The following is a 27,508-nucleotide window of genomic DNA, read 5'->3' as shown; positions in this document are numbered from 1 at the left end:
TGGAATGAGCTGCCAGATAAAGTGGTAAGTGCTTTTAACATTTAAAAAATTAACTTTTAACATTTAAGAAAAACTTGGACGGGTTCATGGATGAGAGGGGTGTGGAGGGATATGGTCCAAGTGCAGGTCAGTGGGACTAGGCAAAAAATGGTTCGGCACAGACAAGAAGGGCCAAAAGGCCTGTTTCTGAGCTGTAATTTTCTATGGTTCTATGGCCACCAAATCATCTCATTCGCAATGATTTGCACCATCAACTGATTGTTTTGAATGCTACGAGCATTCAGATAAAGTACCCTTATGCTCATTTTTGTACCTTTTTGAATCTTATCACCTCCATTAATAACATCTCCTGAATTCTCCTTTTAACTTTTTTCCTGATTTTCAATGTAGTTAAAACCTTCTCCCCACATGCTAACCTGCTGCTTTGCTTTCCATTAACCATTATACTTCCCATAATTTTACTCTTCCCTTCCCCCCAACTTGCTAGTTTAAAGTCCTGGTGATCACCCTATTTATCCTTTTCGCTCGAACACTGGTCCCAGATCGGTTCAGGTGAAAACCGTCCTAATGGTACAGATCCCTCCTGTTTCAATACTGATGCATGTGCCCCATGAAATGGAACCACTCTTTCCCACATCATTCCTTTAGCCACGTGTTAAGTTCCCTAATTTTCTCATCCCTATGCCAATTTGCACGTGGCTCGGGTAGTAATACAGAGATTATAACCCTTGAGGACCTGTTCTTTACTTTAGTTCCTAGTGCTTGATAGTCCCCAAACAGGTCCTCTTTCCTAGTCTTGCCTATGTTGTTTGTCCCAACGTGGATCACAACAACTGGATCCTCCCCCTCCCACTCCAATATCCTTTCAAGCCGGTCAGAGATGTCCCTCACCCTGGCACCAAGCAGGCAACATACCATGCAGGATCTGGCTTACAAAGGGTGCTATCAATCCCCCTAATATAGAATCCCCTACAACTATAATTTGTCTTTTTGCTCCCCCCTCTTGAATGGTGTCCTGTACCATGGTGCAGTGGTCAGCTAGCTCATCCTTCCGACAGCCCTTTTCCCCATCCACAAGCATCTCATACCTATTGGACAAGGTCAAGAGCTGAGGCTCCTCAGTTCCTGAATTCTGGATCTCCCTACCTGCCTCACTTGCAGTCACACCCTACTGTCCCTGACCACTGGCCAAATTAGAAGTACCTAATCTACCGGGTGTGACCGCCTCCTGAAACAAAGTGTCCGGATAACTCTCCCCCTCCTGAATGTGCCGCAACATCTCAAGCTTAGACTCCAATTCTGAGCTGAAATTCTTTGAGCAACCAACACTTGCTGCAGATGTGGTCACTGCAGTTCGCAATGGGATCTGCCAGCTTCCACATCATACAACTACAGCACATTCCCTGCCCAGCCATCTCTACTTCGTTAATTAGTTTTGGTTTTTTTTAATTTTGCAGTGTTCTTTTTCAAATTCAGCGCAGATTTCCTACCAGCCAATCAGGTCACAGCGTCACTTTTCAGGTTTTTCTTTCTGCAAGTTAAATTTATGCTCACAGTGCTGCTGCTCCGTCCTCTGCCCACTCCCTGGAGGCTAGGCCATGGATCCCCAAGGTGAGTTAGATTTATACTCACAATGCTGCTGCTGCTGCTGCTCCGCCTTCTGACTGCTCCCTGGTAACTTTCCCTTGCTTGTGGTCCTCACCGTGACTTTTCTGTTTGGTTAGAGGAGGAGGTAGGGAGGGAAAGTAGTGTTTGGGGGTTTAATTGTCCCTTTACAATACCTCCTCCACAAACCACTTGCTGGAAGCAGTGACTGTACCTGTGCAAACATTCCCCACAACAGCCAATCAGCGTTGCTGCTCTGCTGCCCTTGCTGGATGAAACAGAGTAGAAACAGTCAGTAGTTTTTTGGTATCTGTAATCACCCCTCAGTAAGTACAGCTGAACGCCAGGTGATTTTACTTTGACATCAATTCTCCAAACTCTGTCGCCACACTTTCTTTGTCTGGTTTTAACTGCAAACCTGGAGAAAATTATGCTGATTGGATTGAACTCCACCACAGTATCCAACACATCTGGAAATTTATTTTAGTCTAACTGGAGAGAGCACATTTGGATTGATTTCCAGATGAGCCGGAAGAGGTTCGAGCCAGTTGGAGAACTGAGCCAGTTGGAGAGCTGACCCAATTTCTGTCTCAATCAGTTAAATTTCAGCAGGGATCTTTTAAGTGAGTGATCTGCTTTGGCAGATTACCATCCAGTCTGCTAAAGGTGGATCCCAGCTCTCCGTCTTGGGCCTTGATTGAATGCCATGATCCCAAAGTGGATAATCAAACAAACTTTGACACTGAGTCATGTAAGGCAGTTGGGCAAATGGCCAAAAGCCTGTTAAAAGAGGTAGGTTTTAAGGAGCTTTGTAAACTGGAGGCTAGAGGTAAAGACGTGGGGAGATTTAGGGAGGGAATTCCAGAGCTTACAGCCTGGTTAGCTGAAGGTACAGCTGCCAATGATGGAGAGTGGGTGGCACAGTGGCAAAGTGGTTTGCACTCTTGTCTCATAGTGCCAGGGACCTGGGTTAGATTCCAGTCTTGAGTGACTTTGTGGAGTTTGCATGTTCTTCCCATGTCTGTGTGGGTTTGCTCCAGATGCTCCCGTTTCCCCCCACAGTCCAAAGTGTGTAGGTTAGATGGATTGGCCATGCTAAATTGCCTCTTAGTGTCCCAAGATGAATAGCCATTGTAGATGGGTATAGGGCAGGGGAGAAGGCCTGGGTAAGTTACTCTGAGAGTCAGTGCAAACTCGATGAGTCGAATGGCCTCTTCTGCACTGTAGAGATTCTATGATTGAATTCAGAGATGCTCAAGAGGTCCGAACAATTGCAGATGTTTCTGAGGATTGTAGGCTTCCTGGAGGATATAGATATAGGGAGGACCAAGACTATGGAGGAATTGGAAAACAAGATGAGAATTTTTAAATTGTGGCAAGTTGCCCGTGAGCACAGAATTGTGGTAGAGATGGGCTGCCTCACGTCCTTCAAAAAGTATCTGGATGGGCACCTGGCACATCACAACGTTCAAGGCTCTGGGCCAAGTGCTGGCAGATGGGATTAGGTGGGAGTTAAGGTATTACTAATGTGTCGGTGTGGACTTGATAAGCCGAAGGGTGTCTTATGCAGCACATTCCAGACTATCACCACCCTGGATTTAAAAAAATTTCCTCACATCCCCCCTAAACCTTCAGCTCCTCACCTTGAATCTATGTCCCCTTGTGACTGACCCTTCAATTGTACTGTTCTATGTTCTATATCTTGGTTTCAGATAAAGCTCGGCACAACATCGTGGGCCGAAGGGCCTGTTCTGTGCTGTACTGTTCTATGTTCTTAAGGGGAATAGCTGCTCCTTATCCAGTCTGTCCATGTCTCTCATACTCTTGTACACCTTGATCAGGTCAGCCCTCAGTCTTCTCTGCTCCAACGAAAACAACCCAAGCCTATCCAACCTCTCTTTATAACTTAAATGTTCCATCCCAGGTAGCATCCTGGTGAATTTCCTCTGCACCCCCTTCCAGTTCAATCACATCTTTCCGATAATGTAGCAACCAAAACTGCACATAGTATTCTAGCTGTTTACTCACCAAAGTTCTATACAACTCCAACATGACTTCCCTGCTTTTGTAATCTATGCCTCGGTTGAAAAAGGCAAGTGTCCCTTATGCCTTTTTCACCATCCTCCTAACATGCCCTTCCATTTTGAGATCTGTGGACAAACAAAGGTCCCTTTGTTCCACAGAACTTCCTAGTGTCCGACCATTCATTGAATATTTTCTTGTCAAGTTACTCCTTCCAAAGTGAATCATCTCACACTTTTCAGGGTTAAATTCCATCTGCCAATAACCTGCCCATTTGACCATTCTGTCTATATCTTCTTGTAGCCTAAGACACTCTGCCTCGCTGTTAACCACCCGTCCAATCTTTGTGTCATCCGCAAACTTACTAATCCTACCCCCCACATAGTCATCAATGTCATTTATATAAATGACAAATAATACAGATCCAACACAGATCTCTGTGGTACGCCACTGGACATTGGCTGCCAGTCACTAAAGTAGCCTTCTGTCACCACCCTCCGTCTCCTACAACTGAGCCAATTTTAAATCCCCTTTATCAAATTACCCTGTATCCCATGTGAATCTACCGTCTTTACAAACTACCCTTGTCTACGCACCTGGTCACCTCCTCAAAAAAATTCAATCAAGTTTGTTAAGCATGACCTCTCTCTGACGAAGCCATGCTGACTACCACTGATCAAGCTTTGCCTCTCCAAGTGGAGATAGATGCTCTCCTTCAGAAGTTTCTCTCATAGTTTCTCTGCCACTGACATGAGATTCACTTCCCTGGTTTATCTTTACAACCCTTCTTAAATAGTGGAACCACATTAGCTGTTAGCTGTTCTCCAGTCGTTTGACACCTCACCTTCATAATGAACTCACACAGAGCAATGTATAACTCCCACATCTATACTGGAGGCATTGGAGATGCTGCTGTGAGAGGTGTAGTCATGGACACCAACTTTGAGCTTGCAATAATTGCAAAGTAAAGAAAGAAATCACCAATGAATACTGACAAAAAAGATGCAATATTATAGCAAAAAAAAGTCAGCTTTCAGAAAGTTCAGGTCAGTGTGTTAGTCAAGGCCCTGTTTTATCTGGTACAGTAGGTGCTGTGTGTGCAGTGAGCACAGGGGTAAATTGGGTGCTGTGGGTGCTGTGGGTACAATGGGCAGAGACAGTACAGCGGATGCTTGGAGTAGAGTGGGTGTGATGACTTCAGTAAGAAGTTTAACAACACCAGGTTAAAGTCCAACAGGTTTATTTGGTAGCAAAAGCCACACTGTGTTTACCCCAGTCCAACGCCGGCATCTCCACATCGTGATGACTTCAGCCAGGCTAATGAGGTTGGCTTGCTACAGTATGAACTACCTGGGGTGGGGTACGGTCGTGTTCGGCCCTGAGTGCGCACGCGGTCTCGAGGCGGCGCAGACCCTGATAATGGTTTGATGTTTTAAGTTTCCTTTCGACTTTGTTTTTGGTTCGGGCTGTTCCCCCTTCCTTTTGGGGAGCTGCCCCTTTTACTTTGTCCCTAAGTTAATTTGAGTTTGTTTACTTGGTTGGTGTTGAAAGAAATACCTGATGAGTCCTTATTAAGTTGGTACCTTAAAAGAGATACCTGGGGTGGGGTACGGTCGTGCTCGGCCCCGAGTGCGCACGCGGTCTCGAGGCGGCGCAGACCCTGATAATGGTTTGATGTTTTAAGTTTCCTTTCGACTTTGTATTTGGTTCGGGCTGTTCCCCCTTTTGGGGAGCTGCCCCTTTTAATTTGTCCCTAAGTTAATTTGAGTTCGTTTACTTGGTTGGTGTTGAAAGAGATACCTGGGGTGGGGTACGGTCGTGCCCGGCCCCGAGTGCGCACGCGGTCTCGAGGCGGCGCAGGCGTGCGCTGGGATCCCGCCCGAGCGTTCCCCTGCTCGGACGGAATTTCACATTGGCCCAAAGCGTAGACCTCCCCCCGGGTCAGGTGCCCCACTGCGTGTGCCACCTCGCGGAAATGCCCTCCGTGCCCTTTTCCACCGCGCGGAGGCGTTTCCTGTACGGGCTGCTGCTGCACACCTTTCACTACCGCGTCCTCGCCCGTCGCCCGGATACACCTTGGCGGGCCTTGTTGCCGCCGGGCGGCGGAGGTCCCCAGTGGAGGTCCCTCTATGGAGGGATCTCCCCCAATTATCTCGGGGACCTGGGGTGGAGGGTGCTGCACGCAGCAGTGCCGTGCAACCGTAGGTTTTTCCGGTACACGGGCTCCCGAGACTGCCCTTTCTGTGGCCTCGTGGAGTCCGTGGACCATGTCTACGTTCTGTGTTTTAGGCTGCACACCCTTTTTGGTTTCCTCAAACACCTCTTATTGATGTTTTGTTTGCACTTCAGTCCCACGCTCCTGATCTACGGGCACCTGGTGCGGAGAGGGGCGGGTCGGGATGCCGACCTCCTCGTGAACCTGCTCCTGGGCCTGGCGAGACGCGCCATCAATAGGTCCAGGCAGCGGGCGATCGACGGGGCCGTCCATCCCGACTGTCTGCCCCTCTACCGCGGCTACATTCGCGGCCAGGTGTCTCTGGAGAGGGAGCATGCGGTGTCCACGGGCGCAGTTGACGCCTTCCGCGACCGCTGGGCGCCGCAGGGGCTGGGGTGTATTATCGACCCCGATAATCACCTTTTGGTTTGACGTTTTAAGTTTCCTTTCGGCTTTGTTTTTGGTTCGGGCTGTTCCCCCTTTCTTTTGGGGAGCTGCCCCTTTTACTTTGTCCCTAAGTTAATTTGAGTTAGTTTATTATGTTGGTACCCGAAAGAGATACCTGATGAGTCCTAAATTGATGGTTAAATCAGGATGCCTCATGCTCTCTACTTAAAGAAGATGTGTCAGATTCCCAGCCTGCATTCAGTAGGGAGCAACTGGAGAGCTGGCTGTGTGCAGCTCTATCACAAGAAGTCGTTTGTTTGCTGCGACAGAGAAGGAAGGAGTTGGGTGAGAGGTTCTTGCCGTTGGAACGAAAGAGGTGGAACGAGGAGGGAGGAACAGCTATCGCCCCCACCTGCCACCCAGCCACTGGAAGGTGCTCTCTTCTGGAAAGAGGAAGAGTGTGTCCATCTGCAGGAGGGAGGACAACGCTCAGCACAGCGGGACCCGGAACATCTAAGGACTGAGTTGTTGGGCTGGTGCCCCCATCATCGGGAGCCTGTGCCTGAAAAGGGAGAGAGGAGGGGGAGGGGGAAGCCTAAAGAACTTTGTTTTTTTTCACCATCTACAGGGGTGGGGGTGAAGACACCCCGGACTATTTCATTGTTAGGCCTCGGGTCGAAGAGGAGAAGTCTCCCCACCCACTGCTGCTGCCACCACCCCCCCCCCCCCCCCAACACTGGCACCCCCCCCCCCTCCCTCCTTCCTCCTGACTGGGGCAGCAGCCCTCCTCGGTGCCCTGTCCCTCGTCCTCCCTCCTGCTCCTCCGTCCCCCTCCTCTCCCTCTCTGACTTCCAGGGAGAGAGTACCTGGATCCCACCCTCCCTTATTCCCAATCTGTCCCCTGATCCAAGGGCAGAGACACCCCCCCCTCCCCACCTACCGCACCCACGATCCCTTTCCTCTCTATCCCCCTCTCTGTGCCTCACATAAAGGCCAGAGAGGCCCCTCATCCAACCCTCACTGCACCCCCCACCCCACGGACATTTCCAGTCTAATACGCCCTGCCGTACATCTGGGCAGTCTGGGTGGGCGTAGCACCGGTTACTACGATCATGGTGACACAGCAACACCGTCGCCGGTGGCAGGGCCCTCCAGGCCCACCTATGTGGGTGTGGTGACGGCCAGAGACCCCACCGCTCCCAAGGCCCTGCCACCTTTTAGACTAATAACCAAACAACTCGGGGTGAAGTGCTACGCCCACCCCGACATGACCATCGAGGCATGCGTTCGGGCAATGGCTGGGGTTGTCGGCCCCTCAGCCATTGTCGCAGCCTCAAAGATGTACGGCAAGGCCGTCTTCTTTCTGAAGGCCGAGCGGGCGGTCCACCTCGCCCTGGAAAAGGGGCTCACGGTGGGCGGGACGTTCTTGGCGGTGGACCCCCTGGAGGCTACCGCCCATCGGATTGTCATCTCTAACGTCCCACCCTTCATCCCCGTGGAGCTCCTCCTCCCCCACCTCCATCTACTGGGGGAGGTCAGGTCCGAAGTGGCGCCGGTCCCGCTCGGTCTTCGTGACCAGGCCCTCCGGCACGTGTACTCCTTCTGGCGCCAGGTATATGTCCGCCTGGCCTGGGAGGAGTGCCTGGAAGGGGGCTTCAATGTCCCCTTTGATGGGGCTACTTACCGGGTCTTTTGGTCCGCGGACGGCGTGCGGTGCCATGCCTGCAAGGAGGCCATATGAGACCACGCCGGCAGCAGCCGCCAGCTTGGCTGCCGGCGGGGGAGGAGTGGAGCCTACGCGAGGCCAGAAGACCCCAGGGAAAGAAAAAGGGGGGGAACGCAACCCCGACCCCCTCCACCCCAGTCACACCGGCTGCCGGCTCAGGGAAAACATCCACCTCCGGCCCCCCCTCCCAAACCATCTCCCGGGCCCGTGGGCGCCTCAGCGTCCTGTGCTGGGCCCGGCGTCGCGGGTGCGCACGCTCCCGGGTCCGGGCGTGGGAGGGTACGTGACCCCGAGCCGGCACAGCCACCACCGACAGGGGACGTGACGGGGAGACGGAAGGGGCGTGGCAAGGCGAAGAGGGGCGGAGTGCGGGGGGATCTCCCACCCGCGGGCACAATAACACAAAAAGGCGCTGCCCCTCGGGAGCTATGGGGTTCGAGGTTTGTGGGCCCTGCTCCCCTTTCATGTCATCGCCTGCCACGCCTCCACCTGTTTTTACGCCTTGTCCCCAGATTGGGGCCAAGAACAAGTCCCAAATTAAACACGTGCTGCTGCAGTCCCCCGGACGGGTCTCCCCGAGGCCGGGTGGGAGCGGGGCCCCGGCGGCTTCGTTCCGCCCGGTCGAATTCGACCCAGAGTTCTTCTATAGCCTGCCGGGGGAGTGGAGCAGCACCCCCATGTTCGGGTCCCTGGGCGGCGGTGGCAAGGAAATTGTCTCCTCTCCGTCCCAATCTTTGATGCTGGGCACCCGGATGTGAATCCGGAGGGTTCTCCGGGCTTGGGGGGTGTCCAGGCGTATGGGGCGGAGCGGGAGACTGAGCCGCCGTCGCCCACGGACCCACAAATCCAGGGACAAGAGCCCGGGGGGAACCCCTCCTCTGCCGATCCTGGGGGTGGGATTGGGGGGGAGTCAGGACTAGTTGGCGGCTCCGTGCCACTCGGAGTTGAAGGGCGACGGCCCCGAGGAGGTAAGCTGCTCGGTGGTGGGCACGGGGATCGTTTCAGGGGCCACCTGTAGCGAGGACTGAATCGAGGGGACTGAATGTAGGGTATTCAAGTTTGCTGATGACACGAGGGTGAGTGGGAGAGCGAATTGCGTGGAGGACGCGGAAAGTCTGCAGAGAGATTTGGATAGGCTGAGCGAGTGGGCGAGGATCTGGCAGATGGAATATAACGTTAGCAAATGTGAGGTTATCCACTTTGGAAGAAATAATAGTAAATTGGAATATGAGGTACATCCCATCCGGTCCCGGCGACTTATCTATCTTGATGCTATTCAAAATTTCCAACACATCCTCTTCCTTAATGTCCACATACTCAATCTTTTCAGTCCACCTCAATCCTGTAGTACAACCACCCAGGTCTTTTTCCACCGTGAATAGGCAAAGGGATCTGGGTGTACAGGTACACGGGTCACTGAAAGTGGCAATGCAGGTGCAGAAGGGAGTCAAGAAGGCATACGGAATGCTTGCCTTCAGTGGCCAGGCATTGAGTTTAAAAATTGGCAAGTTATGTTGCAGCTTTATAGAACATTAGTTAGGCTGCACTTGGAATATAGTGTTCAATTCTGGTCGCCACACTACCAGAAGGATGTGGAGGCTTTGGAGAGAGTACAGAAAAGATTTACGAGGATGTTGCCTGGTATGGAGGGCATTAGCTACGAGGAGAGGTTGGAGAAACTTGGTTTGTCCTCACTGGAACGACGGAGGTCGATGGGTGACATGATAGAAGTCTATAAGATTATGAGAAACATGGACAGAGTGGATAGTCAGAAGCTTTTTCCCAGGGTGGAAGAGTCAATTACTAGGGGGCACAGGTTTAAGGTGTAAGGGGCAAGGTTTAAAGGAGATGTACGAGGCAGATTTTTTTACACAGAGGATGGTGGATGCCTGGAACTCATTGTCGGGGGAGGTAGTGGAAGCAGATACAATAGTGATTTTCTGGGGCGTCTTGACAAATACATGAATAGGATGGGAATAGAGGGATATGGTCCCCGGAAGAGTAGGGGGTTTTAGTTAAGTCCGGTAGCATGGTCGGTGCAGGCTTGGAGGGCCGAATGGCCTGTTCCTGTGCTGTAATTTTCTTTGTTCTTTGAATGGCAGAAGGAAACTAGCAGAAAACATAAGCACTGATACCAAAAGCTTCTATAAGAATATAAAAAGGAAGAGAATAGTGAAAGTAAATTTTGGCCCTTTAGAGGACGATAATGGAGAGGTAATAACGGGAAACTCAGAAATGACAGAGACACTAAATCAATATTGTCTGTGTTTTCACAGTGGAAGACTATAATTATTTACCAAAAACTGCAGTTACTACAGTGGAACTTTGTGAAATTACCATAACTAGGGAGAAGGAATTAAGTAAACTGATGGGATTAAAGGCAAATAGGTTGCAGGGACTTGATGGCCTGCATCCTAGAGTATTGAAGGAGGTGGCAGCAGAAATAGTGAATGCATTAGTTGTGATATTCCAAAATTCCCTTGATTCTGGAAAGGTACCGTGGATTGAAACACACTGTGACACCCTTATTCAAAAAAGGAGTGGGGCAAAAAGTGGGAAACTATAGACCTCTGTGGTGGAGGAGTTGCTGGAGTCAATCATTTAAGGAGGAGATAATTGAACACTTGGAAAAACAAAACTCAGTCCACCATTATCAGCATGGTTTTATGAAGGGCAAGACATGCTTGACAAACTTGCTTGAGTTCTTTGAGGATATAGCCAGCAAGGTGGATAGTGGGGAACTTGTGAATGTGGCGTATCTAGACTTCCAGAAGGCATTTGACAAGGTGCCACATAAAAGACTAATCCAGAAGGTTATATCCCAGACAGTTGGGGATAGAGTACTGGTATGGATAGAGGATTGGCTGACTGACAGAAAGCAGAGGGTTGGATAAATGGGTTCTTCTCTGGATGGTGAACTGTAACTAGTGGGGTGTCACAGAATTCAGTTCTCTAATCTCAACCATTTATAATCTGTGATATTAATGATCTGCAAGCAGGGACAGAGTGTAACATAGCAAAATCCGCAGATGATACTAAAATAGGTGGGAAAGCAGGCTAGGGTGGGATTTTACAGTCTCGCTCGTCCCGAAACAGTAAAATCTTGCCCGAGGTCAGTGGACCTTCCTATTCTCCTCCGCCCGCTCCAGTTCCTGTGGCAGGCGGGACATTAAAATTCCAGCCAAAGAGTTTACAGATGGATATTGATAGACTAGGATAATGGGCCAGCATCTGGCAGATTGAATTTAATGTGGATAAATGCAAGGGTATCCATTTTGGCCAGAAAAATAAAAGCGCAACTTATTATTTAAATGGGAAGTCGATTCAAAGTGTATCAGTGCAAAAGGATCTGGGTGTCCTTGTGCTTGAATCGCAGAATGTGGATATGCAGGTGCAGCATATAATAATTAAGGCAAATGGAACCAGAGAGGGCAAACTCAGGATAAAGGGGCGATCCTTTAAAACAGAGATGAGGAGGAATTTCTTCAGCCAGAGAGTGGTGAATCTGTGGAACTCTTTGCCGCAGAAGGCTGTGGAGGCCAGGTCATTGAGTGTCTTTAAGACAGAAATAGATAGGTTCTTAGAAACCCTACAACACAGAAAGAGGCCATTCGGCCCATCGAGTCTGCACCGACCACAATCCCACCCAGGCGCTATCCCCATATCCCTACACATTTACCCACTAATCCCACTGTGCACTGAGGTTCTTGATTAATAAGGGGATCAGGGGTTATGGGGAAAAGGTAGGAGAATGGGGATGAGAAAAATATCACCCATGATTGAATGGGACTCAATGGGCCGAGGGGTCTAATTCTGCTCCTATGTTTTATGGTCTTATGGAAGCTTGACATTTATTGCAAAAGGACTAGATATTAAAAGTAAAGAAGTGTTGTTACAATTGTATAAGGCGTTGGTGAGACCACACTTGGAATACTGTGTCCAGTTTTGGGTCACGTTACTTGAGGAAGGGTGTGGTGGCACTGGAGGCAGTTCAAAGAAGGTTCATCAGATTGATTCCAGGGATGAAAGGGCTGTCATATGAGGAGCAGTTGGATAGCTTGGGTTGTACTCGGTGAAGTTCAGATGGATGAGGGAGGGAATCTGACTGAGGTATATAAAATGCTAAAAGAGATTGATAAGGTGGACATTGAACAGATGTCCCCCTTTGTGGAACAGTCTAGAAAAGAGGCCATAGATATAGAGTGAGAGGAGGAAGTAGGTTCAAAACTGAGATGAGAAGAAACTACTTCTCTGAGGGTTGAGAATCTGTGGAACTCACTGACCCAGAATGCAGTGGAGTCAGAATCAATCAACAGATTCAATAAAGAAATAGATCTGTTTCTGATGAAACGTGGGATAAAGGGCTGAAAAGCTGGATAAAAGACTCTGGAGAGCAGGCAGGAAACTGGCATTCAGACCAGGAGAAGATCAAAAATGAAATAGCCTACTCCTGCTCCTAATTCCCATGTTCCTATAAGTTACTTGCTGCAGAATTCCAAGCCTTTGAACTTTTCTGATAGCCATAGTATTTATATGGCTAGTCCAGTTCAGTTTCTGGGCAATAGTAATCCCCAGGATGTTGATAGTGGGGGCTTCAGCGATGATAATGCCATTGAATATCAAGGGACAATGGATGGATTCTCTCTTGTTGGAGACGGTCATTGCCTGGCACTTGTGTGGCATGAAGTCACTTGCCACTTCCCAGCCTAAGCCTGGATATTGTCCAGGCCTTACAAAGATCAAGAAACGTACCGCGTAGAAACAGGCCTTTTGGCCCTCAAGCCTGTGCCGAACATGATGTCTGCCTAAACTAAAACTTATGGAGTCCATGTCCTTCCATTCCCTCCTATTCATGTATTCATCTAGTTGCCCCTTAAATGGCGTTATCGTACCTGCTCCCACCACCTCCCCAGGCAGCGCGTTCCAGACATTCACCACTCTGTGTAAAAGACTTGCCTCGCACATCTCCTCTAACCTTGTCCCCATGCACCTTAAAGCTATGTCCCCTGGTACTTGACTTTTCTACCCGAGGAAAGAACATCTAACATCTAAGGAAAGAGCATCTAAAGAGCAACTCTGTCTATGCCACTCATAATCCTGTAAACCTCTATCAGGTCACTCAATCTCCATCGTTCCAGTGAGAACAAACTCGGGGTGACACGGTAGCACAGTGGTTTGCACTGCTGCTTCACAGCTCCAGGGACCTGGGTTCGATTCCCGGCTTGGGTCACTGTCTGCGTGGAGTTTGCACATTCTCCTCGTGTCTGCATGGGTTTCCTCCGGGTGCTCCGGTTTCCTCCCACAGTCCAAAGATGTGTGGGTTAAGTTGATTGGCCATGCTAAAATTGCCCCTTAGTGTCCTAAGATGCGTAGGTTAGAGGGATTAGTGGGTAAATGTGTAGGGATATGGGGGGACGGCCTGGGTGGGATTGTGGTCAGTGCAGACTCGATGGGCCAGATGGCCTCTTTCTGCACTGTAGGGTTACTATGATTCTATGAGTTTGTCCAACCTCTCCTCATAGCTAATACCCTCCAGACAAGGCAACATCGTGGTAAACCTCTTCTGTACCTTCTCCAAAGCATCCACATCCTTCTGGTAGTGTGGCGACCAGAATTGTACACAATATTCTAAATGAGGCCTAACTAAGGTTCTGTACAGTTGCAACATGACCTGTGAATTTTTATACTCAATGCCCTAACTGATGAAGGCAAGCATGCCATATGCCTTTTGACAATCTTATCCACCTGCATTGTCACTTTCAGTGATCGGTGGACATGTACACCCAGATCTCTCTGCCTATTTATACTCTGAAGGGTTTTACCATTTACTGTCTATATCTTACTGTATCCTCTGACAATCCTCTTTACTATCCGCAACTCCACCAATTTTTGTGTCATCTGCGAACAGACCAGCTACACTTTCTTCCAAATCATTTATATTTATTACGAACAACAATCGTCCCAGAACTGATCCCTGTGGAACACCGTTAGTCATGATGTGGAGATGCCGGCGTTGGACTGGGGTAAGCACAGTAAGAAGTCTCACAACACCAGGTTAAAGTCCAACAGGTTTATTTGGTAGCAAATACCATAAGCTTTCGGAGCACAGCTCCTTCGTCAGATATCCACTCCATGACCAGGGTGAGGTTGGGGCCGGTCAAGGACGGTAGTGGGAATTTGTGCATGGAGTCAGAAGAGGTGATGAATGAATACTTTTCTTCGGTGTTCACCAAGGAGAGGGTCCATGTTTTTGAGGAAGAGAGGGTGTCACAGGCTGATAGGCTGGAGGAAGAAGATGTTCGGAGGGAAGATGTACTGGCAATTTTGAATAAACTGAAAGTTGATCAGTCCCCTGGGCCTGATGAAATATATCCTAGGATTCTTTGGGAGGCAAACTGATGAGATAGCAGAGCTTTTGGCTTTGATCTTTGGGTCCTCACTGTCCACGGGGGTGGTGCCAGAGGACTGGAGAGTGGCGAATGTGGTTCCTCTGTTTAAGAAAGGGAATAGAAATGACCCTGGTAATTATAGGCCGGTTAGTCTTGCTTCGGTGGTCGGTAAGTTGATGGAAAAGGTCCTTAGGGATAGGATTTACGACCATTTAGAAAGATGCAGATTAATCCGGGATAGTCAGCACGGATTTGTGAAGGGCAAGTCTTGCCTCACAAATTTGATAGAATTTTTTGAGGAGGTAACTAAGTGTGTAGATGAAGGTAGGGCAGTTGATGTCATATACATGGATTTTAGTAAGGCGTTTGATAAAGTCCCCCACGGTCGGCTTATGAAGAAAGTAAGGATGTGTGGGATAGAGGGAAGTTTGGCTGATTGGATAGGTAACTGGCTATCTAACAGAAGACAGAGAGTGGTGGTGGATGGAAAATTTTCAGACTGGAAACCGGTTACGAGCGGAGTGCCACAGGGATCAGTGCTTGGTCCTCTGCTATTTGTAATTTTTATAAATGACTTGGAGGAGGGGGCTAAAGGGTGAATCAGTAAATTTGCTGATGACACCAAGATTGGTGGAGTAGTGGATGAGGTGGAGGGCTGTTGTAGGCTGCAAAGAGATATAGATAGGATGCAGAGCTGGGCTGAAAAATGGCAAATGGAGTTTAATCCTGACAAATGCGAGGTGATTCATTTTGGTAGGACAAATTTAAATGTGGATTACAGGGTCAAAGGTAGGGTTCTGAAGAATGTGGAGGAACAGAGAGATGTTGGGGTTCATATCCATAGATCTCTAAAGGTTGCCACTCAAGTGGATAGAGCCGTGAAGAAGGCCTATAGTGTGTTGACGTTCATTAACAGGGGGTTTGAGTTTAAGAGCCGTGGGGTTATGCTGCAACTGTACAGGACCTTGGTGAGACCACATTTGGAATATTGTGTGCAGTTCTGGTCACCTCACTACAAGAAGGATGTGGAGACACTGGAAAGAGTGCAAAGGAGATTTACCAGGATGCTGCCTGGTTTGGAGGGTAGGTCTTATGAGGAAAGGTTGAGGGAACTTGGGCTTTTCTCTTTGGAGCGGAGGAGGTTGAGAGGAGACTTGATAGAGGTTTATAAGATGATGAGGGGAATAGATAGAGTGAACGTTCAAAGACTATTTCCTCGGGTGAATGGAGCGATAACTAGGGGGCATAACTATAGGGTTCATGGTGGGAGATATAGGAAGGATGTCAGAGGTAGGTTTTTTACTCAGAGAGTGGTTGGGGTGTGGAATGGACTGCCTGCAGGGATAGTGGAGTCAGAAACTTTAGGAACATTTAAGAAGCTATTGGATAGGCACATGGAGTACTTCGGGATGATAGGGAGGAAATAGCTTGATCTGGGTTTCAGACAAAGCTCGGCACAACATCGTGGGCCGAAGGGCCTGTTCTGTGCTGTACTGTTCTATGTCCTAATCTACACTCTTTTGACAAAGGGTCATCTGGACTTGAAACATCAGCTCTTTTCTCTCCTTACAAATGCTGCCAGACCTGCTGAGATTTTATCTTTTTTTTCTACACTCTCCAGATTCTGCCGAATGTTGTTGTAGTTAGTCTTCCCCCAATTTAATGCCTTTGCCCGAGAACCACTCTTGTCTTTATTCACAAACACCTTAAAACTTAAGGAATTATGATCACTGTTCCCAAAATGCACTCCTACCGAAACTTCGATCATCTGGCCGTGCTCATTCCCCAGGTCTAATATGGCTCCTTCCCGACTTAGGCTATTTACATATTTTTTAAAACCCTCCTGGACGCTCCTTACAAATTTTGCCCTATCGAGCAGTAAGTCCCAGTCAATACAGGGAAAGTTAAAATCACCCACCACAATGGGCGAGGCACAGTGGCACCGTGGTTAGCGGTGCTGCCTCACAGCACCAGGGACCCGGGTTCAATTCCCAGCTTGGGTCACTGTCTGTGTGGAGTTTGCACATTCTCCCTGTGTCTGCGTGGGTTTCCTCTGGGTGCTCCGGTTTCCTCCCACAGTCCAAAGATGTGCGGGTTAGGTGGATTGGCTGTGCTAAATTGCCCCTTAGTGTCAGGGGGAGTAGCAGATGGGTTCTGGAAATAGGGCCTGGGTGGCATTGTGGTCGGTGCAGACTTGATGGGCCAAATGGCCTCCTTCTGCTCTGTAGGATAATATGGCCTACAACAACCCTGTTGTTTTTACATCTTTCCAAAATCTGTCTGCATATCTGCCCCGCTATGTCCCACAGATGTTGGGAGGCCTGTAATATACCCCCAACATTGTGATTGCACCCTTCCTATTCCTGAGCTCTACCCATATTACCTTGTTGCCTGAACCGTCTGAGGTGTCCTCCCTCAGTCCAGCTGTGATATTCTCCTTAACCAGTAATGCAACTCCCCCAACCCTTTTACATCCTCCTCTATCCTGCCTGAAGCATCTAAATCCTGGAATGTTTAGTTGCCAATCCTGTCCCTCTTTCAACCAAGTCTCTGTAATAGCAAAAACATCATCATTCCTGTGGTGAACCATTGTTGGTTACCACCAGGAGTGCTGAGCTATGGTTTGGCCAGTACTATGAGTCTGTAGATATGTTACTGTTGGGGTTAGGGTTGGGCTGTTCTACCTGTTAATATAGTCCTATGGTACACCCCAGTTGGCTCCGCCTTCCGGGAGAGGTATAAAGGTCACTGCTCTGCCTGGTGACCCTTTAGTCTGGGATTGTATATTGTATATAGTAGCTCCGTTATTGTTGGTAATAAAAGCCTTTATTTCCCGGGTACATCCAGCCTCCCGTGTGATTTATCGCGCATCAATTCCAAGTACTAATCCAAGCTCTAAAGTTCATCTGTCTTACCCATTATACTCCTCGCATTGAAACAGATGCACTTCTTACCACCAGCCTCGCTGTGTTCAACAATTACTCCCTGCCTGATCTTCCTCTTAATCTTACTGGCCTTAGTCTGTACTCTCCCTCAGTTATTTCTCCTGCTGACCTACTGCTCTGATTCCCACTCCCCTACCAAACCCTCCCGAGTGACTCTAGCAAATCTACCTGCCAGGATATTGGTGCCCCTCCAGCTTAGGTGTAACCCGTCCTTCTTATATAGGTTCCACCTGTCCTGAAAGAGATCCCAGTGATCAAGATATCTGAACCCCTCCCTCCTACACCAGCTCTTTAGCTACATGTTTAGTTCCACTATCTTCCTATTCCTTGCCTCACTGGCACATGGCACAGGAAGTAATCCTGAAATTGCAACCATAGAGGTCCTCTTTTTTAACTTATTACCTAACTCCCGGAACTCCCCTTGCAGGAAGTTGTCACTCTTCCTGCCAATGTCGTTAGTACCAATGTGTACCACAACCTCTGGCTGTTCGCCCTCCCCTTTCAGAATGTGCCATGCCCGTTCAGAGGCATCCTTGGCCCTGGCACCAGGGAGGCAACATACCATCTTCGAGTCTCTTTCCCGGCCACAGAAATGCCTGTCTGCGTCCCTGATTATAGAGTCCCCTATAACTATCACTCTTTTGCACCTTGACCCTCCCTGCTGAACAACAGAGACAGTCGTGGTGCCAGTGCCCTGGCTGCTGCTGTTTTCTCCTGATAGGTCATTCCCCCCCCCACCCCCAACAGTATCCAAAATGGTTTACCTGTCAGACAGGGGGATAGCCACAGGGGATTCCTCCACGGTCTGCCTGCCCCATCCGGGAGGGATGGGTTGGTAAGTTTGCTGACGACACCAAGGTAGGTGGTGTTGTGGATAGTTTGGAGGGATGTCAGAAGTTGCAGCGAGACATAGATAGAATGCAAGACTGGGCGGAGAAGTGGCAGATGGACTTCAACCCGGATAAGTGTGTGGTGATCCATTTTGGCAGATCCAATGGGATGAAGCAGCAGTATAATATGAAGGGTACCATTCTTAGCAGTGTAGAGGATCAGAAGGACCTTGGGGTCCGGGTCCATAGGACTCTTAAATCGGCCTCGCAGGTGGAGGATGCGGTCAAGAAGGCGTACGGCGTACTGGCCTTCATTAATCGAGGGATTGAGTTTAGGAGTCGGGAGATAATGCTGAAGCTTTATAGGACCCTGGTTAGACCCCACTTGGAGTACTGCGCGCAGTTCTGGTCACCTCATTACAGGAAAGATGTTGAAGCCATTGAAAGGGTGCAGAGGAGATTTACAAGAATGTTGCCTGGATTGGGGGGCCTTATGAGGATAGGTTGAGGGAGCTTGGTCTCTTCTCCCTGGAGAGACGCAGGATGAGAGGTGACCTGATAGAGGTTTACAAGATGTTGAGAGGTCTGGATAGGGTAGACTCTCAGAGGCTATTTCCAAGGGCTGAAATGGTTGCTACGAGAGGACACAGGTTTAAGGTGCTGGGGGGTAGGTACAGAGGAGATGTCAGGGGTAAGTTTTTCACTCAGAGGGTGGTGGGTGAGTGGAATCGGCTGACGTCGGTGGTGGTGGAGGCAAACTCGTTGGGGTCTTTTAAGAGACTTCTGGATGAGTACATGGGATTTAATGGGATTGAGGGCTATAGATAGGACTAGAGGCGGGGATGTGATCGGTGCAACTTGTGGGCCGAAGGGCCTGTTTGTGCTGTGGCTTTCTATGTTCTATGTTCTATAAGAAATAGGAGCAGGAGTAGGCCATCTAGCCCCTCGAGCCTGCCCCACCATTCAATAAGATCATGGCTGATCTGAAGTGGATCAGTTCCACTTACCCGCCTGATCCCCATAACCCCTAATTCCCTTACCGATCAGGAATCTACCTATCTGTGATTTAAACATATTCAACGAGGTAGCCTCCACCACTTCAGTGGGCAGAGAATTCCAGAGATTCACCACCCTCTGAGAGAAGAAGTTCCTCCTCAACTCTGTCCTAAACTGACCCCCCCTTTGGTTTGAGGCTGTGACCTCTAGTTCTAGCTTCCTTTCTAAGTGGAAAGAATCTCTCCACCTCTACCCTATCCAGCCCCTTCATTATCTTATAGGTCTCTATAAGATCCCCCCTCAGCCTTCTAAATTCCAACGAGTACAAACCCAATCTGCTCAGTCTCTCCTCAGAATCAACACCCCTCATCTCTGGTATCAACCTGGTGAACCTTCTCTGCACTCCTTCCAAGGCCAATATAAATAAGGGGACCAATACTGGACAGCTGCGGCCTCACCAATGCCCTGTACAGATGCAGCAAGACATCTCTGCTTTTATATTCTATCCCCCTTGCGATACAGGCCAACATCCCATTTGCCTTCTTGATCAACTGTTGCACCTGCAGACTGGGTTTTTGTGTCTCATGCACAAGGACCCCCAGGTCCCTTTGCACAGTAGCATGTTGTAATTTTTTTCCATTTAGATCATAATCCAATTTGCTATTATTTCCTCCAAAGTGAATAACCTCGCATTTGTCAACGTTATACTCCATCTGCCAGATTCTCGCCCACTTACTCAACCTATCCAAATCTCTCTACAGACCTTCTACGTCCTCCACACGATTCACTTTTCCACTTATCTTTGTGTCGTCAGCAAACTTTGTTACCCTACACTCAGTCCCCTCCTCCAGATCGTCTATATAAATGGTAAATAGTTGAGGCCCCAGTACCGATCCCTGCGGCACGCCACTAGTTACCATCTGCCAACCAGAAAAGCACCCATTTATTCCGACTCTCTGCTTCCTGTTGGATAGCCAATCCCTAATCCACACTAACACCCTACCTCCAACTCTGTGTGACCCAATCTTCTTCAGCAACCTTTTGTGAGGCACCTTATCAAATGCCTTTTGGAAATCCAAAAACACCGCATCCACCGGTTCCCCTCCGTCAACCGCACTAGTCACATCTTCATAAAAATCCAACAAGTTCGCCACATGACTTTCCCCTCATGAATCCATGCTGCGTCTGCTTAATCGAACCATTCTTATCCAGATGGCCTGCTATTTCTTCTTTAATGATGGATTCCAGCATTTTCCCAACTACAGACATTAAGCTAACCGGCCTGTAGTTACCCGCCTTTACCCTTCTAGCAGTCACCCATCTATCTGCCTGCACCTTGGATGTGACCACATCTCTAAATCTCCTGTCTATGACGCTTCCCGCCACCTGCATGTTCCGAAGTGCATCCAACTGCTTCTCCAACCGATGCATGCGGTCTGCAAGGAACTGCAATTTGGTGCAGATGTAGTTGTCTGGAATGCATGAAGCCTCATGGATTTCCCACATCTCACAGATGAAGCACTTTACGCCATTGGCTGACATTTATACCACGAATGAATTTATTTACAAATAAAACACTTAAAAATTTAGGTTGTCATTAGCTATACAGTCCCTGGTGCTAGATTTCCACTATAAATATTAATAGCTAAATACACTAGTCTCCTATGCTTTTTAATTAATTTTATTATTTTAAACTGATTATTTATCTCTCTTGACCTGAAATCAAATTAATAGAACAGAGAAGACTACAGCGCAGTACAGGCCCTTCGGCCCTCGATGTTGCGTCGACCAGTGGAACCAATCTAAAGCCCCTCTAATCTACACTATTCCAATATCATCCATATGTTTATCCAATAACCATTTGAATGCTCTTAATGTTGACGAGTCCACCACTGCTACAGGCAGGGCATTCCACACCCTTACTACTCTCTGAGTAAAGAACCTACCTCTGACATCTGTCCTATATCTCTCACCCCTCAGTTTAAAGCTATGTCCCCTCGTGCTAGCCATCACCATCCGAGGAAAAAGGCTCTCACTAACCACCCTATCTAATCCTCAAATAATAATATCTAATATCAGTAATTTAAATCAGAAACTCAGAGTAGATTTTCAGATTTAACCCAGACTCCCTTCCAGCCACTCAGGTCACAGTCTCCTGTGACATCAATCTACCGGTTTTTTCAAATTATGAAACAAACAAAGTCTTACCTTTACCCGGCTGTGTCTCCAAGGGGCGGCACGGTAGCACAGTGGTTAGCACTGTTGCTTCACAGCTCCAGGGACCTGGGTTTGATTCCCAGCTTGGGTCACTGTCTGTGAGGAGTTTGCACATTCTCCTCGTGTCTGCGTGGGTTTCCTCCGGGTGCTCCGGTTTCCTCCCACAGTCCAAAGATGTGCAGGTTAGGTTGATTGGCCATGCTAAAATTGCCCCTTAGTGTCCTGAGATGCGTAGGTTAGAGGGATTAGCGGGTAAATGTGTAGGGATATGGGGTAGGGCCTGGGTGGGATTGTGGTCGGTGCAGACTCGATGGGCCGAATGGCCTCTTTCTGCACTGTAGGGTTTCTATGATTTCTATGATCTGTACCAGTTCGGCTCCGCTCCCAGAATGAAGGTCGCAAATCCCCGAGGTAAAATATTTATATTCTTATCTTTACCTGGCTGTCTCTCTGAGAATCAGCTGTTTCGCTTGAGTCCTCTACTACTGCAGCAGGGCAAGACAACACCTTGCTTTTACCTCCTCACAGTACCCTTTTCTTTGGTTAGAAGAGGAGGGAGGGAGAGAAACATTAATGGAGTGTTTCGGGCTCAACCACTCCTTGATAACAGATCTTCTGCTTCCCATTTCTTGGTAGATGTTGCTGGGCTGACTCCTCCCAGAATGCTCCGGTAAAGTCCCTCTGCCACCTCTATCGGATGCTCTTCATAGCACATAGAACATTACAGCGCAGTACAGGCCCTTCGGCCCTCAATGTTGTGCCGACCAGTGAAACCAATCTCAAGCCCATCTAACCTACACTATTCCAATATCATCCATATGTTTATCCAACGACCATTTAAATGCACTTAATGTTGGCGAGTCCACTACTGCTGCAGGCAGGGCATTCCACGCCCTTACTACTCCCTGAGTGAAGAACCTACCTCTGACATCTGTCCTATATCTATCACCCCTCAATTTAAAGCTATGTCCCCACGTGCTAGCCATCAACATCCGAGGAAAAAGGCTCTCTCTATCCACCCTATCTAATCCTCTGATCATCTTGTATGCCTCTATTAAGTCACCTCTTAACCTTCTTCTCTCTAACGAAAACAACCTCAAGTCCCTCAGCTTTTCCTCATAAGACCTTCCCACCATACCAGACAACATCCTGGTAAATCTCCTCTGCACCCTTTCCAATGCTTCCACATCTTTCCTATAATGCGGTGACCAGAACTATACACAATACTCCAAGTGCGGCCGCACCAGAGCTTTGTACAGCTGCAACATGACCTCCTGGCTCCGAAACTCAATCCCTCTACCAATAAAAGCTAACACTCTGTACGCCTTCTTAACAACCCTATCAACCTGGGTGCCAACTTTCAGGGGTCTTTGCACATGGACACCGAGATCTCTCTGTTCATCCACACTACCAAGTATCTTACCATTAGCCCAGTACTCTGTAATCCTGTTACTCCTTCCAAAGTGAATCACTTCACACTTTTCCGCATTGAACTCCATTTGTCACCTCTCAGCCCAGCACTGCAGCTTATCTATGTCCCTCTGTAACCTGCAAAAACCTTCCGCACTGTCCACACCTCCACCGACTTTAGTGTCATCCGCAAATTTACTAACCCATCCTTCTACGCCCTCATCCAGGTCATTTATAAAAATGGCAAACAGCAGTGGCCCCAAAACAGATCCTTGCGGTACACCACTAGTAACTGAACTCCAGGATGAATATTTCCCATCAACCACCACCCTCTGTTTTCTTACAGCTAGCCAATTCCTGATCCAAACCGCTAAATCACCCTCAATTCCATGCCTCCGTATCTTCTGCAATAGCTTACCGTGGGGAACCTTATCAAATGCTTTACTGAAATCCATATACACCACATCAACTGCTTTACCCTCATCCACCTCTTTGGTCACCTTCTCAAAGAACTCAATAAGGTTTGTGAGGCACGACCTACCCTTCACAAAACCGTATTGACTATCCCTAATCAAATTATTCCTTTCTAGGTGATTATAAATCCTATCTCTTATAATCCTTTCCAAAACTTTGCCCACAACAGAAGTAAGGCTCACTGGTCTATAATTACCAGGGTTGTCTCTACTCCCCTTCTTGAACAAGGGGACAACATTTGCGATCCTCCAGTCTTCTGGCACTATTCCTGTAGACAATGATGACATAAAGATCAAAGCCAAAGGCTCTGCAATCCACCCTAGCCTCCCAGAGAATCCTGGGATAAATCCCATCAGGTCCAGGGGACATATCCATTTTCACACTTTCCAGAATTGCAAACACCTCCTGTTTATCACCAGAGGGTTTCTTCCACTTCCCACTTCTTGGTACATGTTGCTGGGCCGACCTCTCCCAGAATGCTCCAGTGAAGTCCCCCTGTTACCTCTGATGGGTGCTCTTCCTCCCGTTTATCACTGGCGGAAGAGCATCCGGTCGAGGTGACAGAAGGACTGTCTTGCTGGACTTGGACATGAACTGCTTCAACATGAGTAACTATGTTACAGAAACATGTCCTGCCTTGCAGCAGGAGCTCACCTCACTGGCATTAAACAGCAAAACAGAATCCACCCCTTGCACTGATTGGACAATAGATTTGCAAGCCCTATGGCTACTGTTACCCACTGTGTTTCTCACCCTGGGTCTTGAACAGTCTGGAGATATGTTGGATTTTAATCTGACCTGCCAGTGGAAAATTAGAGTGGGTTTGGGTTGGACACGTGATTATGCTGACCATTGAAGGCAATGGAAAACAAACTGAGACAAATATGTTCAATAGGTGGCTGATCCTGTTTCCTGTATATCAGATTAGGTTAAAATTAACCACGTGTGTGTATGGCTGCACCCAGTCGGAGCTGAGAGAAATGTCCCTGCGGGGGCGTTTGCTAGTTCTGTTGGCAAGTATTTAAACTACTGTGAAAAGGGGTTGGGATCCCAGGAGTAGGATCAGATAGGTCAGATGCAGATCAGGAAAATGGAGCTAGAATATTAGCTCGTGATGTTGAAGATTTGGTGATAGATTTGGAATTACAAGGACTGCTGAGTAGCTAATGTTCCTCTGTTTAAAAAAGGAAAAAGAATAAGCCAGGGAAATTATAGACTGGTAAAGTCTCACATCGGTTGTTGGGAAGCTATTGGAGAGGGTTCTTAGGGATAGGATTAAAGCATGGCCTAATTAGGGAAAGTCAGCATGGCTTTATGCGGGGCAGGTCATGTCTTACTAAATGGATTGATTTTTTCGAGGAGGTGACAAAGGTGATCAATGAGGGTAGAGCAGTGGATGTTGTCCACATGGATTTTAGGAAGGCTTTCGATAAAGTCCCTCACGATTGGCTCATGCAGAGGATTAAGATGCATGGGATTCACAGTGACAGCGGCTTGGATTCAGAATTGGCTTGGCCATTGCAGTCAGAGGGTAGTGGTGGAAGGGTGTTTTTCTGGCTGGGGTTCCATGACTAGTGGTGTTCCACAGGGATCTGTACTGGGACCTCTGCTGTTTGTGATATATATAAATGACTTGGATGAAAACGTAGATGGGTAGAAACATAGAAAAACTACAGCACAAACAGGCCCTTCAGCCCACAAGTTGTGCCGAACACATCCCTACCTTCTAGACCTACCTATAACCCTCCATCTTATTAAGCTCCATGTACTCATCCAGGAGTCTCTTAAAAGACCCTATTGAGTTCGCCTCCACCACCACTGACGGCAGCCGATTCCACTCGCCCACCACCCTCTGTGTGAAAAACTTACCCCTAACATCTCCCCTGTACCTAGCCCCCAGCACCTTAAACCTGTGTCCGCTCGTAGCAGACATTTCCACCCTGGGAAAAAGCCTCTGAGAGTCCACCCGATCTATGCCTCTCAACATCTTATACACCTCTATTAGGTCTCCTCTCATCCTTCGTCTCTCCAAGGAGAAAAGACCGAGTTCCCTCAGCCTATCCTCATAAGGCATGCCACTCAATCCAGGCAACATCCTTGTAAATCTCCTCTGCACCCTTTCAATCTTTTCCACATCCTTCCTATAGTGAGGCAACCAGAACTGAGCACAGTCCTCCAAGTGGGGTCTGACGAGGGTCTTATATAGCTGCATCATTATCCCCGGACTCCTAAACTCAATCCCTCGATTGATAAATGCCATACGCCTTCTTAACCACCTCCTCCACCTGCGGGGCCGATTTTAGAGTCCTATGGACCCGGACCCCAAGGTCATTCTGATCCTCTACAGTACTAAGAGTCTTTCCCTTTATATTGTACTCCTTCATCCCATTTGACCTACCAAAATGGACCACGACGCATTTATCTGGGTTGAAGTCCATCTGCCACTTCTCCGCCCAGTCTTGCATCCTATCTATGTCCCTCTAACTTCTGACATCCCTCCAGACTATCCACAACCCCACCAACCTTCGTGTCGTCGGCAAACTTCACCAACCCATCCCTCCGCTTCCTCATCCAGGTCATTTATGAAAATGACAAACAGCAAGGGTCCCAAAACAGATCCCTCGGGGAATCCACTGGTGACCGACCTCCATTTAGAAAAAGACCCATCTCTCCCCCCACTCTGCCTCCTTTGGGCAAGCCAGTTCTGGATTCACTGGGCAGCAGCCCCTTGGATCCCATGCCCTCTCTCTTTTTCTAGAAGCCTTGCATGGGGGACCTTATCGAATGCCTTGCTAAAATCCGTATAAACCACATCTACCGCCTTCCCTTCGTCAATGTGTTTAGTCACATTTTCAAAGAACTCCACCAGGCTCGTAAGGCACAATCTGCCTTTGACAAAGCCATGCTGAGTATTCTTGAGCATACTAAACCTCTCTAAATGCCATATATCCTGTCCCTCAGGATCTTCTCCATCAGTTTACCAACCACTGAGGTTAGACTCACCGGTCGGTAATTACCTGGGCTATCCCTATTCCCTTTCTTGAAAATAGGAACCACATCCACAATCCTCCAATCCTCCGGCACCTCTCCCGTCTCCATCGACGACGCAAAGATCATCACCAGAGGCTCTGCAATCTCTTCCCTCGCCTCCCACAGTAACCTGGGGTACATCCCATCCGGACCCGGTGACTTATCTATCTTGATGCCATTCAAAGATTCCAGCACAACCTCTTTGTTACAGTCCACATTCTCAATCCTTTCAGTCCACCGCACGCCCGCAGTACATCCACCCAGGTCCTTCTGCTCTGTGAAAACCGAGGCAAAATACTCTTTGAGCACCTCTGCCTCTTACTAGGTTAGTAAGTTTGCAGATGACACAAAATAGGTGGAGTTGTGGGTAGTATAGAAGGTTGTCAAATGTTACAGATCAGTTACAGATATGGGCGAAGAAATGGCAGATGGAGTTTAATCCAGGCAAGTGTGAGGAGCAGCACTTTGGAAGATCAAATGTTAAGGGTAAGTATAAGTTAATGGCAGGACCTTGAACAGCATCGATGTACAGAGGGATCTTGGGGTTCAAGCCCACATAGTACCCTGAAAATGACCACACAAGTAAATAGGGTAGTAAAGAAGCTGTATGTCATGCTTGCCTTTATTGGTTGGGACATTGAGTACAAGAGTCAGGATGTCATGTTGCAGCTTTTTAAAACTTTGATTAGGCTGCACTTAGAGTATTGCGTTCAATTCTGGTCGCCACATTACAGGAAAGATGTGAAGGCTTTGGAGAGGGTGCAGAAGAGGTTTAACAGGATGCTGCCTGGATTAAAGCTATATGAGCTATAAGGAGAGGCTGGACAAACTAGGGTTGTTTTCTCTGGAGCAGTGGAGGCTGAAGGGGAGACTTGACAGAAGTCTATAAAATCATGAGAGGCATAGATAGGATTGACAGTCAGAATCTTTTTCCCAGAGAAGAAATGTCTATTCTAGGGGGCATGTACTTCAGGTGAGAGGGGGAAAGTTCAAAGGAGATGTGAAGGCAAGTTTTTCGCACAGAGTGGTAGGTGTTTGGAATGTGTTGCCAGGGGTGCCGGTGCAAGCAGATACAATAGGGGTGTTTAAACAACTTTTAGATAAGTACATAAATATGCAAGGAATAGACAGATACGGACCAAGGGCAGGCAGAAGAGATTAGTTTAATTTGGAGTCATGTTCGGCACAACATCGTGGGCCAAAGGACCTGTTCATAGAACATATAGAACATAGAACATAGAAAGCCACAGCACAAACAGGCC

This window comes from Mustelus asterias, chromosome 20, assembly GCF_964213995.1.
Source record: "Mustelus asterias chromosome 20, sMusAst1.hap1.1, whole genome shotgun sequence".
Lineage (NCBI taxonomy): Eukaryota > Metazoa > Chordata > Chondrichthyes > Carcharhiniformes > Triakidae > Mustelus > Mustelus asterias.
This window is presented reverse-complemented; position numbering follows the sequence as displayed.